This window comes from Vollenhovia emeryi, unplaced genomic scaffold (genome assembly GCF_000949405.1).
Source record: "Vollenhovia emeryi isolate VEMERY1.0 unplaced genomic scaffold, V.emery_V1.0 DF939194.1, whole genome shotgun sequence".
Lineage (NCBI taxonomy): Eukaryota > Metazoa > Arthropoda > Insecta > Hymenoptera > Formicidae > Vollenhovia > Vollenhovia emeryi.
The window spans coordinates 958982-977178 of NW_011967172.1; the positions used below are offsets into that span (position 1 = coordinate 958982).

Here is an 18197-nt window from a genome sequence, read left to right on the forward strand (position 1 = left end):
GAAACGTAAGTATACATAAAACTAAATCTAAACTGTCTTTTAATCCTAACGAATAGTTATTGTTTATTACAGCACGATGGCAGCGCGCTGGACGTTGACGCGAACGGAATCGTGGGTACTGGCGCGGATGGGGAAATGGATATTGGGGCAGACGCGGACGTGGTCTCGGCCGGGGTAAATTACAAAGGAACATTGTTTATAACAATTTTTATTATTAATACACCCCTGACGGTTTACATATTAAATACTGTATGTTCCGATTTAAATTGTTTGGTTGTTCACTGTTTAATATTTTCAATTAAATAATGATGTAGTTAATAAATAAATATGTTCTGTAATTTAAATAATTTATAATTCTGCAAATTATTTTAAAAACAAAAAATATAATTTACAATAAAAATATAATCGATGCCTGTTAAAATTCATATTGAAAAAAACCGATGCCGGGAGGGAGGGGAGGGAGAGGAATAGAGTAGTCTTTATGCGGAGTAGCAACAGCCGATCCATCCACGCTTTGACCAACTAGATCACCATGATCATAAGATCTTCTGCAGGAGCTGTTTACAAAAAGGATAATACAATTCATTATATCACGCATACACACACTATGAAGAAAGAGAGACACACACGTACATACACGAGAGAGAGAGAGAGAGAGAGAGGGGAGGAGAGAGCGAGCAGGGCGCGCCGATCACGAGGGAGGGTCGCGTTCTCCAACCGAGGGTCCGAAATCAATCAAAACATTAATTGAAAGAGCCGAGAAGACAATGGAGCCGGCTCGGCTAAGGCGGTAGGTATGGACGGTCTTGATAATCGAAAGATACCCTGGCCAATAGCCGGTAACCCGCCGGAGCACACCGAACGAGTTGGAAAAGGAACTTTCCTCCGGGCTTCCTTTTTGCGAAGGGCGCGGAGGAAAATTCGCGGCACGGAGTCCCGGCAGGTCGGCGAGAGAGCGAAGAGCGAGAGGAAGGGACGGGGGGGAAAAAGATACGGAAAGAGAAAGGACGGGGTTGCAGCGGGAATGTCCGGCGATAAAGTCCTTTTCCTCCGCAGTCGTCGCATTCCTTTCTTTGTAAATAACGTCGTTTACGCGACGATCGTCCTTCGCGAGCGGCACCCGCAACAAATTCGATTATCCGAGCCGATGTAGAGTCGATCCGGGATGCCCGGCGTTGCCTGGCTGCTGCGGCGCGGCGAGTTAATGAACGCGCTCTCTATTCAATTGTTGACCGGTATTATTAGTACGGCGAACGTTAGCGCTTTATTAATTAACAAATCGATTTCGGTCGGTAGCGAATGCTAATTATTCAACATCGGCCCGGCATTCGGTGCCGCTGCGAATGGTTCTTTAATGAGAGAAGCTAATTGTACGAGGCGCTCTCAATAGCGTCGCGCCGAAGGAGCAACCGTCGAGCTCGCCGATGAAACTTTTAACGATCGATAAAAGAATGTCGCGGAATTTCGCGCCCAGTGTCGTCCGCGTCGCTCTCGCGGCCCCCCCGCTGTCCGCGATCCAAGACAACCCTTCTCCGCCCCCTCGGTAGCCCCCCCTCCCCCGCATCGATCCGTGGATCCCCGCGTCGCGGCAACTTTTCTCCCGGTTCGCCGCGTGGGTGAGACTCCGCCGGAGGGATTTCGATTTCCTAGATCGTGTCGCGGGCGCTCGGAGCTACGGAGTCCCTCCGTCGCCCCCGGCCATCTCCGAGGTACCAATGCACTTGGTACCGCGGTCGGTGTCCCGTGGCGGCGCGTGCGACGTCCAAGTGCACAAGGGCACGTCGCCGCAGGGAGAGAGAAAAATCTCGCGGGGAAAGGACATCGGGGCCGACGCCCAGAAGGACGCGGCACTGCCACCTGGCGGTGTGCCCAAGGACCCACGAGGAGCTTCAATCGCCGTAAAAGCAACCCCTCCGATCTAAGGAGGACGACGGAGAGAAAAGGGCGGAACGAGAACGGTACAGAAAGGCGAAGGGATAGAGAGAGGGAGGGAGGGAGGGAGAGAGAGAGAGAAGAGGGTATCAAAGAGAGGGGAAGTAAAAGTTAGTAGCTCACCGAGGCGGACGGAGATAGAGTCCAGGCGGGGTTTGATAGACCGTTGGAGGGCCGGGGGGGAGAGGGGGCCGCGAAGCAGGGGGAGGACAGGGCGCGATGGTCAGCTCGCGAGATACACGTTCGACGGTGCGGCCGACTTAAGAGGATTACATTTGATATTTCGATCGGGCAAAGTGGCTTTTTATTGGACATTCGCCGCGGAATTATCGCTGACTCGTGTCGAAAGGCATTACGCGCGCCCCGGCGTTATTAAATTATAGCGGCGGCCCGCTAGCACGCTATAATGTCCGGAAAACGAGGAAAATGCCATTTGCGAAAAAAAAGGTCTGTTTCGGCGAAAAAGAGAGGAGTTGCGCTGCTATTTTATAGAGGGCCACTCGCGACGAATACTCGCCTGCGAGGCGCATCGGGCGCTTATTTCCAAGTCCGTGAGCATGCGTGAACTCGGATTACGTAAATTTATTTGTTTTTGCTTCCTCATATTGAAAAAATTCTGATTTAGAATACCTCAAAACGTCGAAGAGGTACAATTTTACGAAAATGTCCGCGGTCATGTTCACAAACTTGTCCGCTTCCGTAAACGCCGAGATATCGGCTTCCACTTGTGCATACGAGTATGCTTAGTTTATATATGATGGCTGTTCTTAAATCGGGTGAGAATTGTTGAAAGGGTCCAGTTTCTACACACATTTACTTATCGTCGCTGCCGTACATATTAGTTTTATTGTGAAGTTTACCCAGGCTGAGGCAAATTTTTAAACGTGCCTCGGTGGTCGAATTGGTGAGACGCCCGCCTAGCGAGAGGGAGGACCAGATTCAAACCCTGACCTCCGGCAAACAAAAGACAGCAACCCATTTTGGCGCCCACAATTAGTAATCGAATTATTTGGATTGTTCGTAACTCTAATCTTTTACGAATTTTACCTCGCGTAACTAAAACTCGCAATTAGCAGATCTATCTATATCCATTTTAAGTAATACCAATCAATTCTCTCAATTAGTTCTGTCGATATTTAGTAACGCAAAGATAATTTGCACTCAAGACGCACTAACCGTAATGTTAAGTTGCGCAACTACAAAAAAACGACCGAAATTTTTCCCAGAGTAGAAATAATTCGATTACTAATTGTGTGCCCCGAAATGGGTTGCTGTCTTTTTTTTCTCAGAGGCTAAGGTAGATCTTTCGCAATAAATGCAAAAATTAAAATCATTTAGACACTTAAGCCAACGGCACACGATACTATTTTTCCTCCGGATTGCTTGCGAGAGCCAATCAGGATTCAGCTTTAAGTCACCTGATCTAAGACTCTGCATCCTTATTGGTTCTCGTGAGCAATCCAGTAGGAAAAAGATCGTGTGTCGTTGGCTCAACGTCCTGTCTTGGCTCTTGTATCCTTTATTACTTTGTATTTGTGATCTCACGTCAGAGCCTCATGAATTTTATCAGCTTCATTGTGATTTTCGGTTGGAAAGGAATGGTGTCCGTTTTGTATGGAGAGCATTGAAAGCTGCGCGAATAACTCTAGTCAATTTTTGAGAGATGCATCGCGCGTCGTGTCAAAAAACCGGTGACGATTCGCTTCATTTTTTACGAACAGCGGTGAAATTTTTGAAACAATGGCGAAGGCAGCGCGCGCGCGCGCGCGCGCGGCACAGTTTTGACTCAGCAGCCGCGGTAATAAACCCGGCGAAATAGCGGGCGGTAACGGCTAGAGCGTCCGCGGCAGCGGCCTTCCCTCTCCTTTTTTAGCCCGCGAGGCTAATTAGCCGCGGCAATTTGTCGGTGCGAAACAAACGCCGCCCGGTCGAAGGTCTCGCGCTCGCACGAGCTTTCTCGATTTATCCGCGCGCGCGTTAGCCGTACCTCCACCTACCTCCTATCGGAAGCGAACTTCAAACGAAATAATTAAGCGATTCTCTTTAGCCGGCCCGGCTAACGAGCCCGCCGCCGGCTGAAACTAGTGCCAATTATCGGCATTCAAACGGACGAGTACACGCGGGTGGCCGACAGTTGAGACGTTCTCTCGGTGGGACGTCGAGACGGCGACGGCGGCGGCGGAGAAGGAGGAGGAGAAGGAGGAGGTAGAAAAAGAAGAGGAGTCGGGAGAGGAAAGGTCGCTGATGAAGGAGGCGGTCGGGCCTTCAAGGAACAGGGCGCGATGCTCGTCCGGACAGACAGTTAGCTTCATTATTTCGACTTGAACCGACGCCTGACGACACATGTGAGAATGAGACGCGTTATGCGGCTACGCGAGAGGGACGCGTCCGCGTGTGTGTGCGCGCGCGCGCGCGTGTGTGTATGTGTGTGTACGTTATCGCGCGAGAAGACGAAGAAGGAGAGGAAGATTGAAGACGGCGATATTTCCGGTGTTCTTTAACGAACAGATTCATCAGCGGCATTTATCCGCTGGAGTTTTCTTTTCAATCTCTTAATCGAAGCTGAAGGCTCCTCTGACGCCCGATAATTCGCTAATTAAGTTTCTAATTAAATTTTCGCCAAGTAAATAGAAAATGCGCGTCACGCCGCACGGTGGAAGATCTTACGTCGACGACGCGTTTTCCGAAAACGCGGGACGCACGTCTGTGTGGCGAAATGTTCAAACTTGCGGGAAATGTAACGAGAACGAAAAGTCTGTTTAAAAAATTTAGAAGGCGAAGCGACCGAGAGAAAAATATCTTTGTCTCGGACAGTTTACCGGACCTGATCGATTATAATCCTAAATCGACGCGTATCTTCCCTTTATATATATATGATAAGAATATATCTCAAAATCGTTTATCTCGCACGTAATAGGCTTTAAAATAAATTCCAAGGAGCTAGATAATAACGCGCCATTTCAACGAATCGCTCGCGAGATTGCACCTAGCGCTAATCTTCGTGAAAGCTTTGTCACGCGCTGCAACCGGCCCGCTCTTGCATATTGGATGACGATATCTCGAAAACGATTCATACATACTGCATTATGTAATCTCGTAGCATCCGTCTGAGACATTACTACTAGACGGTTCAATGAAGAAACGTATCTCCACCGTCATAAATGGATTACCCAATCGACTTGGAACGCCGCAATTTCAGTTTTTCGAAACAAGGACGTTACGCGGGAGCAAGGGGGCGGGGGGTGCAGACTGAAATTTAATTTCGCGCAAAGTTTCCTTCCCCTCTCGCCAGCGGGAGGAGCGCGCGCTACTTTCGGAGACGAGGGAACTGCATATCGATGAATAAATAATTTAATTAACCGCCGCGATAAAAACGTATTAAACGTCTCTTTAACTTTAATTAAACGTCTCGAGGATCGGCCGTCAATTAATCGCGTTCCCTCGCAGCCGCGCCAGTCGATAATCGCGCGCCGTTACGACGATTCAGCGGGACAAAGGAATCGCGAAGTAAAGGAGGCTATACGAGTCATTTCTAAGGATGCAGTTAATCCGCGTCGGCTAACGGCTAACGGCAGCCCTACAACGGAATCGCCTTAAAACGCGACCGGTAATTGGAACAGACGTCGGTCGATGAGAGACGGGACCCTCGCGCGCGGGAGATGCGAGCGCGCGAGAAGGGGGTGAATGACTATACAGAAGTGTGCCAGCGCGTGCTTATCTGCCGGGGCTAAAAAGCAAGACAGTTTATAATTAACGCGAGATTCTCACGCGACTTCTTTAGCAAATGCACGTTCATTTTGTACACCCGTCTATACACCCTGCCCCGCGATCTTATCTCTCTCGGCGCGCTTTTATTTTCTCCTCTCCTCTCTCATCCCGCCGCGTTCTCCGCGTCTTACGTTTCGTAAGTGCATTTTCGCGCAAGCCCCGCGCGCCGCGCGTACGACGCGCGAAGATCGAGATCGATAAGCGCTACCTGGCAGAGCGCCGAGCCGAGTAACCGTACTCGGACCCCTCGCACTTGGACTAACGAAGCCCTCGACGCGATCTAAAGTTCTCGTCGAAAGTGCCATCCGACTTTTTCGTCTCCGCACGAGATCGCGTTTACCTGTCAACAATCGCTGGGAAATGCGGAAGGTCTCCGCGTCCGATGAGGCAGCGACCTTCTCTACGTTCAGGCTCTCCGCGTCACGTGACACTGCACAAGGCGCGCGAAACGGCCACCGACTTCCGTCCACGGATCGTTTCTCCCCATCGGCGGATCAATTACTCGAACGAACGACCGTTCGACCGGTCCGGCGAAATTCCACGCGAACGCCCCCGCCGAACGAGGGTGTATGTACCCCTCGCGACTCTCGTCTCGGCAGCCGCGCACTTTCGGAGTACGCGGGGACGGTGCACGCGTGAGGTGGCGCGCGTCGAGCGGTGTCCCACCGGAAGTACCACGAGACCGCCGCTCCGGCGGTCGGCTGTAAACTGCCGAGTGCCGCGTGCGGCCACGGCACGCCACCGAGAGTGATAAATCCCCACCATCGCCCAGCTACCCTCTCTCGACAGCTTCCGCCGCCGTCGTTCGCGATACCCCTACGCGTTGTCCCCCACCACGTCGCGAACGCCACCACCAACGGCGCTACCCCTCACGCGCGTGCTCCCCTCCCTCTCTCTCTCTCTCTCTCTCTCTCTCTCTCTCTCTCGCGCGCCCTCCCTCTCCCCGCTTTCATCCCCGGCCGCTCGTTCGCGCGCGTCGATCCTTCAACTATCCGCGCTCCACCGCACAATTTAGCCCCCCCCCCCCCGCGCGCGGCATCACGCCGGATGTACCCCGATTCGGAATAGCAGCCGCACTCCAGTCGATTAGGCGGCGCGTTTAGGACGGCGAGTTATGAGCCCTCGATTTCCAACGGCGACGAAGAGCGAGCGCGCGGAGAAGGGGAGGGGGGAGGGGGTGGCGGTCGGCTGATCGGCGGAAGGGATGGAACGTGCCGCTGCGACGTGCCGCCACGAAGCGAAGACGGCGGCGAATTGCGAGAGGATATCGATTATGGTACGCGCGCCGGTGTTTGTTTCTTTTTAATTTCGCGCCTGTCGACGTCCCGCGGAGGGTTAAGAATCGACCTCGTCCGGGATATTCGATAAGGGATGCGCGCGATCGTAATCACGGTTGAATGAGGGATTCAATTATCAACGATTTATCATAATGAATACGTAATGAATCGATACCTCGCCGAGTTAATCGCGAATGCGGCAGAAGGGCCAGCCGAATGAGGGAAGCAGGAATCGATTATATTATTTATGGTCTTCTCGCGCTGCAGAAGGATTTCGTTCAGCCGCGCTAATATTTTTCATATTAGCGATACATTATTACGCGTCATTAATATAATATTGTCCCCAGTATCGGAATATTTATCGAAAGATGGGTGATAAATTCATTTACAGAAACTGTTAATTGCCAAGCAATTAACGCGAACTTTACTGACAACACGGAACCTCGGTGTATCTTTTCTCCGCTACTTGTTCTACTATAGCAGTGCGAGGATTTTATTTCATTATACAATTAGTTGGAAAATTTATTAGTTGTTAGAATTGTTACGGTTATAACAAACTGTTCTCGTTTCGGCAATATTAAAACATTTTTGATAATTTCCAAAATAGAAACATCTCATTTCTCATAGCACAATTCGCATTGTACAAAACCAAGGTAATATGAAAAATGGTTCTGTCGTTATTAATAATGTTTCTAATCATTATTAATTCTGTCCTAGAAGCAATCCTTTTCGGAAAAAGGGGAACGGTAGGGAGAATCAGGCGAGGACAAAGATGTATAATTAAAAAAGCGCGAATATAACGTTACGCGTATAGAACTGAAGAGATTACAACATAATCGTTAATTATTCGTCAATAAACAGATCGGCGGCGAGGCTAATCGCGTACGAAGGGCCTGTAAGATCCTTCCGAGGGACGATCACGCTCGTCGACGGTCGTGAAATAGCTGTGGAGGATTAACCTCCGGCGTGGCGCGTCTCGCTCGGCGGGATACCCCTAGATTCGCCCCTACGAATTCCACCCTGCCGTACACCACCTACACGCAAGCCGACGCAGGGGCGGCGATCCCCTCCGCGCGCGCGAAGCCCCTACCTCGCGGACACGCGCTTGCCACCCCTGCGAAGCCACACCTCCCATTACAAAAATTACACCGGTCGCTGATTTAGTGTTCTGCGCCGATTCACGGTGGCGCCCGTGCGCGAGGGGGTGCAGGAAATCGGCGGAGGGGAGGGAGGAGCGGGAGGTAGCGAGGAGCCGCGAGGGTCGCGCGGCGCGGGGTGGGGACGTAAGTAATGAAAGGGTTGCCGCCGGCTTCGAGAATCACGGAATCATTCGCCAGATTAAATTAGAAAGGCTACGACCTTTTTTTTTCTCCACTCCCATATACCCCGGGCCGATGAAATGGATTAAGCCATGCTTATCGCCAACCGCCGATGGTCGGCGGTCTCTTTTAATTACAGACTGATTTATGACGTTATGTCTATCGCACAACCGCGGGAAGTTTAGGTTACCTCGTGGGAAGTAATGTTTTCAGAGAGGAAAAAGAGCCCGGCGATCTTATCCGGTTTCATGCTTGTATTACTCTCCGGCGTTAATCTCGATGTCGTTATCAGAAAAAATAGAGAGGGCGGCTCCTGCGTTTCCAACGAAAAATTCCCCGACGACGCGGCCGCGTCGTAAAGGACGCCTTTACACCGGACGGTTTAAAGAGAGCCACGATAAGTTTCGAGTCGACGTTTTTCCCCGGCGGATCTTCAAACCCGAGGTACAGTTACGGAGTTGTTTAATATTGAAAATTAGAGAGTTACGGCGAATAAGTTTCGAGAGTGTAAATAGGTAATAAAACTTCATTTGCCAATTAATCTCAGGTGCACTTTAACAGAAATTTAATTGGCGACTTAATTACCGCGTTATTGAATGCCGTAAATTAAAAACGCGCGCCGAGGCTCGCCGAAAGAGAGAGAGAGAGAGAGAGAGAGACGCTCGGTAATCGAGAAAAACGCGCGCTCCGATTTTCATCGGGCCCGGGGTATCGGGCTACAGATTCAGCGGGGAATCCCCGAGCAGACGGGGAGGGCGCGACGCGCCCCGCGGCGTCCCGTGTATCGCGTCGCAAATCCAAAATCGCTATACGACGTTCGATAATAGTTCTCCCACGAGTATCGCGAGATGCGCGCTTACCAGAGCCTGCCGTTCTCCGCGCGAAGGAGGAGAAAGCGAAATGCGCGAGGGAGCCCTGAAATTACGAGAGGTGAGACGGGGCGAAAAGTGAGAGAGGGAGGAGGTGCCGGGAGGGACGGGGGTATCGCGTGCACTCGTGTGTGTGCGTGCATGGAGGAAGAGATGTGTTTGTGTAGGACGAAGGGCAAGAGTGGAAGGGAAGGTAGGGCGAGACGCGAAAGAGGAATGGGGAGCGTACTAATCACTTCTACGGACTTTAATGGAGGTTTTCTGTACGCCGTCTACTTTGTCCACGACTTATACTACTTCGAACCCCGTTGGAGCTCGGCGCGGAGCATTTGATAGAAAAAGCGGGCGGAAAGTAGCGTTACGTGTATTAAACTAAGCGGCACTCTCGCCGACCGCGCTCGCGATGCCCTTATCTCGCGAAAAAGCATTTAACGACGCGACGCGCCGCGCCGCGTCGCGCCGACGCGACGATAAATTCCGCGTCGAACTTGAGGAAAGCGACACACGCGCGCGAGTTACAATGCCGTACGATTGCAGTAGGTGACAGCTCTTGGAAAAGAATTTTACTTTTTCACAATCCGGATTTTTATAACGAGGTGAACTTTTTAAAATCGCTACATGTACACGTGTATGTCCCGTAATAATTTTTGATACTGGGGATGCTGCCACATAATTTGTATATTACACAAATGTTTTCACGAATTGACGGTTCTAGGAGCAAAAGGTGCCAAAAGTGCAAAATCTCCAGCATCCCCTCAATCCGCATCGGTAATCGCGCGATTTGTTTCATTAATTTTGTACCACGAGAAACTGTACGCCGCTGGGGAGGACAAGTATTCTAAATCTGCGCTCGTCGGTCCGTCGCACCTGCGCTTGCGGAAATAACCGCTGGGGATGCTGCGGATTTGGAGTGACGCAGCCCGACAGCATCGACGCTCGCGCGGCGCGGATACTAAGAGCTTTTCTGGAAGAGCAGGGCTCCATTAGCCGACTCGCCTGTCTTCTGAGTCCATTACAAGATGAGCCGCCATCCTCCCGAATGACCTTCTCCGCCCGCCCGCCTTTCCAACTCCCTCACTGACACGTCGCGATCTACACACATTGCTCGTGGATACGCAAACTCGCCCGCTTTCCAGGCTCCCGTTACATATACGTACACATATATAATATATTGCGCCAGACCGTAAACACGATGCAATTTAAAAGATCAATCCCGTTCTTCGACATAAGGGACGGCGTTGCTGAGGAATCGGCGAATACGAGCCGACCGCACACAAATTTCTCCAGCACTGCGGCACCACGCGCGAACAACACTTGCTATCGCGAACACACTCGTTCCCGCAAACAGTGCACACATACCGCCCGTAAATTTCTAACTCGCGCCAGAATGAAATACAATCGGCATCAATTATCGCCCGTTTTAATCCGCGCTCGATTGAAATTGCAATCCTCAGTGTTTCTTGGACCGCCGTATAATACGATTCTTCCTATCCGGTCCAGGGTATTTGCCGCTTCGCGCGGGAAAACGGGCGGTCTTATTACTCGCGAGACGGCGTGCACGCGCAAGAAGTGCGGGACAGGATCGCTTTTCCTCGCGCATTATTCGCGACGGAGTGCGGCCGGGAGGCGGCGAGGCAGAGGAGCCGAGTCGAACGCGAAGTGGGGAAGAGAGGGATATTCGTGCCAGATGTACTTAAACTAAGAGCGCCACTCCGCCGCGGCGTCCCCTGATTTATTCACTCCGTGAAATTTTTACTCCCTCCGCGCCGGGCCTCCGCGGGCCTCCGCTGCCCCAAACCGACATACGTCTTTGGAGTTGCTATGCGCGCGCGGCACCGTCGGGCTATCTCCGAGACTTTCAGGATAGCTGCTGCGTCTCCCGAGGTATTCCCGTGCCGGCAGTACTTTTCGAATAGTAAAATCCTTCGAAATTCTACGCTTCTGCAAAATTGTCGTGTCTCTCTCTCTCTCCCCCCCCCCCCTCCCTCTGCGCCACCACCGTCGGCTCCAATACACCCCGAGTTAATACTTGATCATCTCCGGATATTAACGAACTTATTCATGCCGCGGCTTTTTCTACCGCGATACATATTGCAAAAGCGAGAAAAAATAATGCGAACGATTGATCGCGCATTCACATCCAGAATTCTTTTATTGTATATCGAATATTATTATTCACGGTGCTCTCCAAGCTATCCTCGCGCAAAGTAATTTATGCTAAGGCGCTGAAAGAGAGCGAATGTGTAAAGTAAAATATTAATGTCAGCGAAAAACGCGAGACGACATGTACTTGTATGCGAGGATTCGTCTTTCCCTCTCGTTAAAAAAAAAACTTGTTTCCTAGTTACAACGACAATATGTGGATCTTATTGCATTGTCTCACTTATTTATTTCATTATACAAAGTGTGGGCGAAGAATAAGCGAAGAATAAGCGAGGAATAAGCGAGGAACGAGCGAGCACCTTGAAGGATAAGTATGACTGTTCAAATGTAAGCTCCGGTTCGCAAGCGGTCTGTCCTTCCGGCAATCACTTACCGGCTAATGCATTACTTGCGAGAGTATACGAGCACTCACGCGATTACATACTCGTCAAGTATCTGCCTTCCGGTCGTATCTTCGGTCGGATTTTTACCCGCGGTACCCATCGGCGTCCCCGCGGCTCCGAAATCGCACGGACCGCCGCGGTGCCTCGGCGGTGGCGGAACAACGGGATACACGCGTCAATCCCCGGGCCCGACGTAAAACCTTCCCCATCCCCGCCACGCGCCCGCAGTCCGGAGGGAGGAAGGAGGGAACGCGAAATTCGAGCGCCTTTGCGCCGGCCGATCCGTTCCCGCGCGAGTGCGAATCGCGAAACGCGGAATAATGGAGCGCGCATCGAGGGTATTTGCGAGACAGTAATGAATAAATTGTTGGACGCGCGCTTGTACACGGCGACGGCACCGAAAAGCCAGGGCAGGCAGACAGACAGGCGGGCAAGCATGTGGGTGGATGGATATTGCTTAGCCCGCGCGCGAGACTAGGGAAACCCCTCTTTCCTATATTATTCTCCCTCAACCTCTTCAGATCTCGTTCAGCGACTGCGCCGAGTGACGCGCGAGCGTTCAAGTACCGTCATAAAGGCCTGCGTCCGCGATGCTGGAACTTGGTCCAAGTTCCAGTTCCGAGAAATGTGTAGCCAATCAACTTGCAGCTATTCCGTGAAAGCTGCAAGTTGATTGGCTACACATTTCTCAAAACTGGAACTTGGACCAAGCATTGTGTTCTAGCACCGTGAGCACAGGCCTTTACTTTCGGCGTCATCTCACTCCGCGTTCTCCGTTCCGTTGCGCAAGAGCACGGTCTTACACGATTCTTGCGTAGTCCCAAAGTAGAAAACGGGTAATAAACTACCTTACACTGACCGATGGCAGCGACACCCGGTACGAACTAATTTTATTTTAGAAACTGGCACAACCCCCACTACCGGAGTTTCCAGACCCGTATGTAAAACCGTGCGCGAGAGGGAAGAAAAACGACGAACAAAATGTCCCTCCGCGATACTCGGTGCCGCGGTGTCGCGGTAATCGCCGGCCGATCGGCCGCGAGGGAGCAACGTCGAGAGTCATTAGCGGCGCCTAATCGGTGCAGCTAAATTCGTAATGCGATGCGGTCGCGAAATCGATTACTTGGCCAAAATCTAAATGCGCGGGCGCGATTTCTGGATCGGTCTGACCGATCGATCCCCCGTCCGTCGTAATTATCGGCGGCGAAACGAGCGAGCGATATCCCCGCCCCGCTTTCCCGCTTGCGCGACGTATGCGGGATTAAACGCGCGCTCGAAGCCATCGGCAGCCGAGACAGGTAACTCTCCACGCCGGCGGTATGAACGAGAGAGATACCGACCCACACCGCCCGCCGGCAATAATTGCCTTATTGACATTAATAAAACGAGCCGGATACCGACGGCCATGTCATCGAGAGCCCCATAAACGTCTGTCCGTCGCGTGCACGGTTATACATACACGCTCACCTTCCCGCACGGAAAATCGTATATCCAATTAATGGCAGGCTGAAGATTTTCGCAATTCAATTGTAACGCTTCCAGGGATAACCGTTTTGATCTACGTCGCGCGTCTGTCGATCGGAGCTAGGAAAACCAAGTCGGGAATCTCTCAGTGTTTGTTCACGGAAATGCGACAGATTGAATTGCAATTACCAAATCATCGGATACTCCAGGTCCAAGTATGACGAGGAACGTTATCGGGTAACATCCACCGCTATCTATCAACTTAATATCCGCGAGCCGACTGTTATTTAGTTCGGCACGAGACGATGAAGATTGTCGGCGAGGAGAAAGGACGAATAGAGGATGCCCGAGCCCTCCGCGCCGCGAGGACCGAAAGGTCGGCGGTGAAGCCGGGGTAGTGCAAAAGAGGGTCGAAGGAAGAGGGGGAGAGGGCGGTCGGCGATATTTCACCGGTTTCGCGTGCAGGCGAACTTTAATAATATTCGTTCCATCAGGTATAGCCGGCCTCATATTAAGTCGGTCCGCGCGAACGAGGCGCCGGCGGAGCGGCGGAATATGATGAGTGGAGGGCGGAGGGTGAAGAGAGGAGAAAAGAGGACGCGTGAGGTGGCACGACGGCACGAGGAGGAGAGGCCGCGCAGAGGGACCGGGGGTGGAAGCGACCGAAGGGGTGTGGGCCGAGGGGGGGGGGCGTAGAATGAGACGTGTAATAAAGTGAGTTTTTAATTTCCACCAGTGCCGGCGGTTGGCCGCCCCCGCGGGTAGGGGTTAGAAGCCCACGGGTTCGCCCCGTTGCCCATGCCCCGGGCTCGCGGCCTGTCGGCTAGTATTACTAGATAAATCACCCAACAGGCAATAACCGCCCGTTCCACACCCCCGGGCCCCGCTCCCGCTCGCCGACTCCGCTACCCACCTTCGGATCTCTGCCACCGACAGCACTGATACGCGACTGTTCGACGCTAAACGCCGTCCGCGTCGCTCGGAACGAGAGCGAAACGCCCGCGAGGTTCACGCCAGTTTCCAGACGCGGCTCCGGCGAACGTGGCCCCCGATCGTAGGCCCGATCGCCGAGTTACCTGTGCTTCTCCCGACGATACGCTAATTGCGATACGTTCATTAAAAGAATACATGTGCGGCCTCAAGGTGTTATATTTTGCACGCTAACGTCAACCGTTCTTATAATAATTTATACGTTTCCCTACGCTATGAATTTTATGTTGCAGATTGTTCTCGCAACATTGTATCCAAATTTCAAATTGTTCTACACAAACTCTTCAACTATTACTTAAGAAATTGCAAATATCATTTAAAAAACGAAATAATGTGAATCACCAGTAGTTAATTAACGATAAAAAGAATTGTTAGACGACTTTAGGCTGGCAGGTGGTTTATTTATATCCGACATTTCTACAAGTTTTTTAAAGGACATTGCAGCTTAAAAGTATATCGATTACAAAAACGAAATCAACATAAGTCAAATATGAACACCGTGAAAATTCTTTTTAAAAACTTACAACATTACGTCATTGATATTAAACTAAAAAAACATTTCTTAAAAAGGACCACAACCCGTACGGTCGGAACGTCGGATTTAAATAAATAAATCATCTGCCTGCCTGAAGTCGTCTAACAATTCTTTTTATCGTATCATTCAAAAATTGAAACGTTTACAAAATAATGACGTCACTTTCATTTTAATACATAATACATAACGTTTGACTATAGCTGTAACAAAAATTGGCTTTTTAAACGATTTTCCATAAAAGAGAAGTATATTTCTTATACACTTCTCTTTTATGGAGTACTTGTAATAATGGGGATACATTGTAGGGATGATTGTACTGTGTTTTAAGACTGACGATTCAAGTCGGCGCGCAGTTCTTGTTTTCGAATACTGTCACGATAGGTGGCATTCGGGAATCAACATTAGACTGTTTATTGCGATGAATATTGCCATATGCCTCGGTGATCGAATTGGCTGAGACGCCCGCCTAGCGCAAGGGAGATCCAGGTTCAAACCCTGGCCGAGATGATATTTTTTTCGCAATAAATTTAGAATAAAATATTTAGACACTAATACCATGTCGCGGCTCTTAGTCCTTTATTCCTTAAAATTTGTGTTCGTCACATGTCAGCCATACGAATTTTATTAATTTGTATATTTCTTATGTTTCTCGTTTGTCGAAATAGTTTTAAAACCATTATATTACAGCTTCCAAAAATAACAGACGTATGAATTTCGTAAACGGGAGATGATTCTCAATGCTAGAAACAGAACGAGAACGCGGGATCGATTAAGTTTCACTTTTAACCCGCTGGGACATCGTATGCGGCAACGGGGCACGTGCGCCAAGGTAAACGTTATGGCATTCCTGCCGCGCAAGAACGTAAGATCTTCGTTTCCGTCGCGCTTATGATAATCAACCTCTCCGCAAACGTTTGCGTTTAGTGTTTTACGGCGGCGGATTATACGCTGCGAAAACGGCGGCTGCGAGAGGACATAATGACGCTTACGATCAGACGATAATAAACGCAATAGCATTACCATAATTACGGCAGCATTAGCTGTGCGCGATATTAACCTACTGCCAGCATAATGCGCGTACAAACTTTAGACGTACGTGCAGCCCTTTGGGGAAATAATGGGCTGAAATTCTAAATGGCGGGAAGCGGGAATCCCCACATTTGCTCGTTCGACCTCCAAAAAAAAACTCAAGTGACGTTCAAACAAAATTATTGCAAGTTTTCGATAAGAAAACGAAATAAAAGTTACGAATTTTCAAGCAGCTTTTTTTTGGCACCGACGCCTAATTTTCACTGTGTCCGCCGTCGAATGTAACGTCTTCCAATCCGGATCGAACGAACGTTGCGGCACTTATTGGGACGATATTTCCAGGTGGATATTCCGCGAGGACGCGCACGACGTCGCCGGTCGTACGGGGCCGTAAAATTTTGTCAGAACGCAAGTCCCGCCCTCCCGGGACTCACCTCTGAGAAAATACAAGAAGTCCCCCGGGGGAAACGTTACGGCTGGCGCTCGTAAGTTTACCGCCGCCGACAAATTAATGTCCCCGGATTACGGAAGCGGACCGCAGGGAAAGATTTCCGTCGAGGGCCGTCGAAGCCGTTTTCAAAATTTACTTTAAGCCGCGGCTACATCCGCATTTTCCGTTTCCGTCTCGCCCGCTCCCTTCGGTTTGCTCGCGCGTTACTGCCAACGTCTCGCCGTTCCTCTCCCAATTTAAAATACAAAATATATAAAGAGCCGGCAATAAGAACTCGTGTAAACCGTTTAAACGTTAACATCGGTGGCTCGAAATGCTAGCGATAATAAATCCAGCGTGATCATGTTCAATAATGAAAAGATTAGTCATCAGATGTTAACAAATTATTGAGCCGTTAAAAAATAATCATCCTCAGTGTAATATTCAACATAATATCATCAAAAAATGACAACATTTAAAGATAAATTAATTTATATGACGATTAATGTTAATCACGTTTCATTTTTATATTATGAGTTTGTCCGTCAATTGTATGTTGCCTGATATTGGCGACAACGTATTGTGTTAATAAATATATATATAAAGATTATGTGTGTTTATTAAGTTTCAACACAATTGAGATTATTTTTCATCCAGGAGAGTTTTTAAAAGATTCAGATTATCGAGTGCTAATGATAATCGCGCGTAGATTGGGATAATGTGCGAAACGAGAGGGGAGGGCACAAAGGCGCGCAGATTAACGACTTTAATGCGGCACTTCCTGCCTACGTTGGTCATGCCATGAGACCGCGGTCTGGCAACTTGACTCTGAACTTGCTCAGAAACCGAGGAAAACATCTGGAACATATCTCCCGCGTGGTACCCTCTCCTCGCCCCGGCCCCTCGCTTTCTCTCTCACGGTCTGTTTTCGTTTTCTTCTTGCGTCTCGCCCTTTACGTCGATCTCGCACGCCAGCGACGCGAGTCAAAGCCACGTCGCCGTAATAGAGTATTATGCACGACGGAGAAACCCCAACCGGAAAGACGCTCTACAGCGTCGTTAAACACTTGTCTTGCGCACTTTGTGTATTTAGTATTAAAAATCTAAGCCAGAGGATATTTCGGCCAGTGCGATTTTTTTTTCGGTAAACGACAATTTGTTCTATGATTCTAAAGCTTACAAATTTGTAATAAATCAGGAATTTATCAATTCGCGACATGTAATATTGAATTGTTATTTGAACATTTTTACAAAAGTAAAGTCGGAACGCGGCAATCATAAGAAGATTGCCAAAATCCAATCTTTCTGACTCATAGCTTATACGTAACTTATGATTGACCACTCAGAGCCAATCATATGCCCACCATTTTTATCGAGCGCGCCAAGCCACCCAAGACATCTGGCTTTGAGGTTCTGGTGATGATTCCGAAGTATTTATGTGAGAAAAATTTGTACTTGCTGACAATTTGTGGTAAGTATGTTATAATTCTTTAAGTAAAGTTTATCTACAAAGATACATCATAGATGGGAACAAAGACTACGAAAATGTGAATCCTAGGTAAAACTGAGGTCCAGGCATTGCTGAATAAGACTGTACGTTATTAGGTTCTGAGAAAGGTAGATCTCAATCTCACTGCGAAAAGTCAACAACAAACATACATACGTATATCTGGCGTGCATAGAATTCGTGAAAAGAAAGCGCGAATAATTCCAGGCCCCATTGTGCATGGCCCAATTTTCAGCCCGCCCATGTCTTTCATCCCCGACGTCGGAAGCGCGACAATCGCTCATTAACAGATTTCTTCGTGGCGCCGTCGACACGGCAACGGGTTAAATCACATCGACGCCGCGGATTGCATTCAGGTTGGCCGGTGCACGTCGACACGTCGACGGGGTGCATTTAAATAAAAAGACGCGATAGCCCCCCCCCGCGCGCGCTCGCCGAGCGATATATCTCGCGCGCGGGTTGCGGGACAAAATCGGGTTGGCTGGTTTCGCAGGGCCGGGCGCTCGGCGGGTAGGGGGGACCGGAGACGAC

General features: G+C 49.8%; 1 protein-coding gene across 4 annotated transcripts in view; it reads right to left on the reverse strand.

Annotated features, from left to right (window-relative positions):
* LOC105562149 (LIM domain only protein 3-like) overlaps positions 1-18197 on the reverse strand; it is a 95814-nt gene that overhangs the window by 22555 nt on the left and 55062 nt on the right. The window contains exon 1 of one of the 4 annotated variants that reach the window (XM_012012726.1): positions 6041-6375. The exons of the other annotated variants lie outside the window; for them this stretch is intronic. The gene's annotated coding sequence lies outside the window, so the exon portion shown is untranslated. Of the gene's footprint in view, positions 1-6040; positions 6376-18197 lie in introns of those variants that run through there. 4 annotated transcript variants of the gene reach the window in all.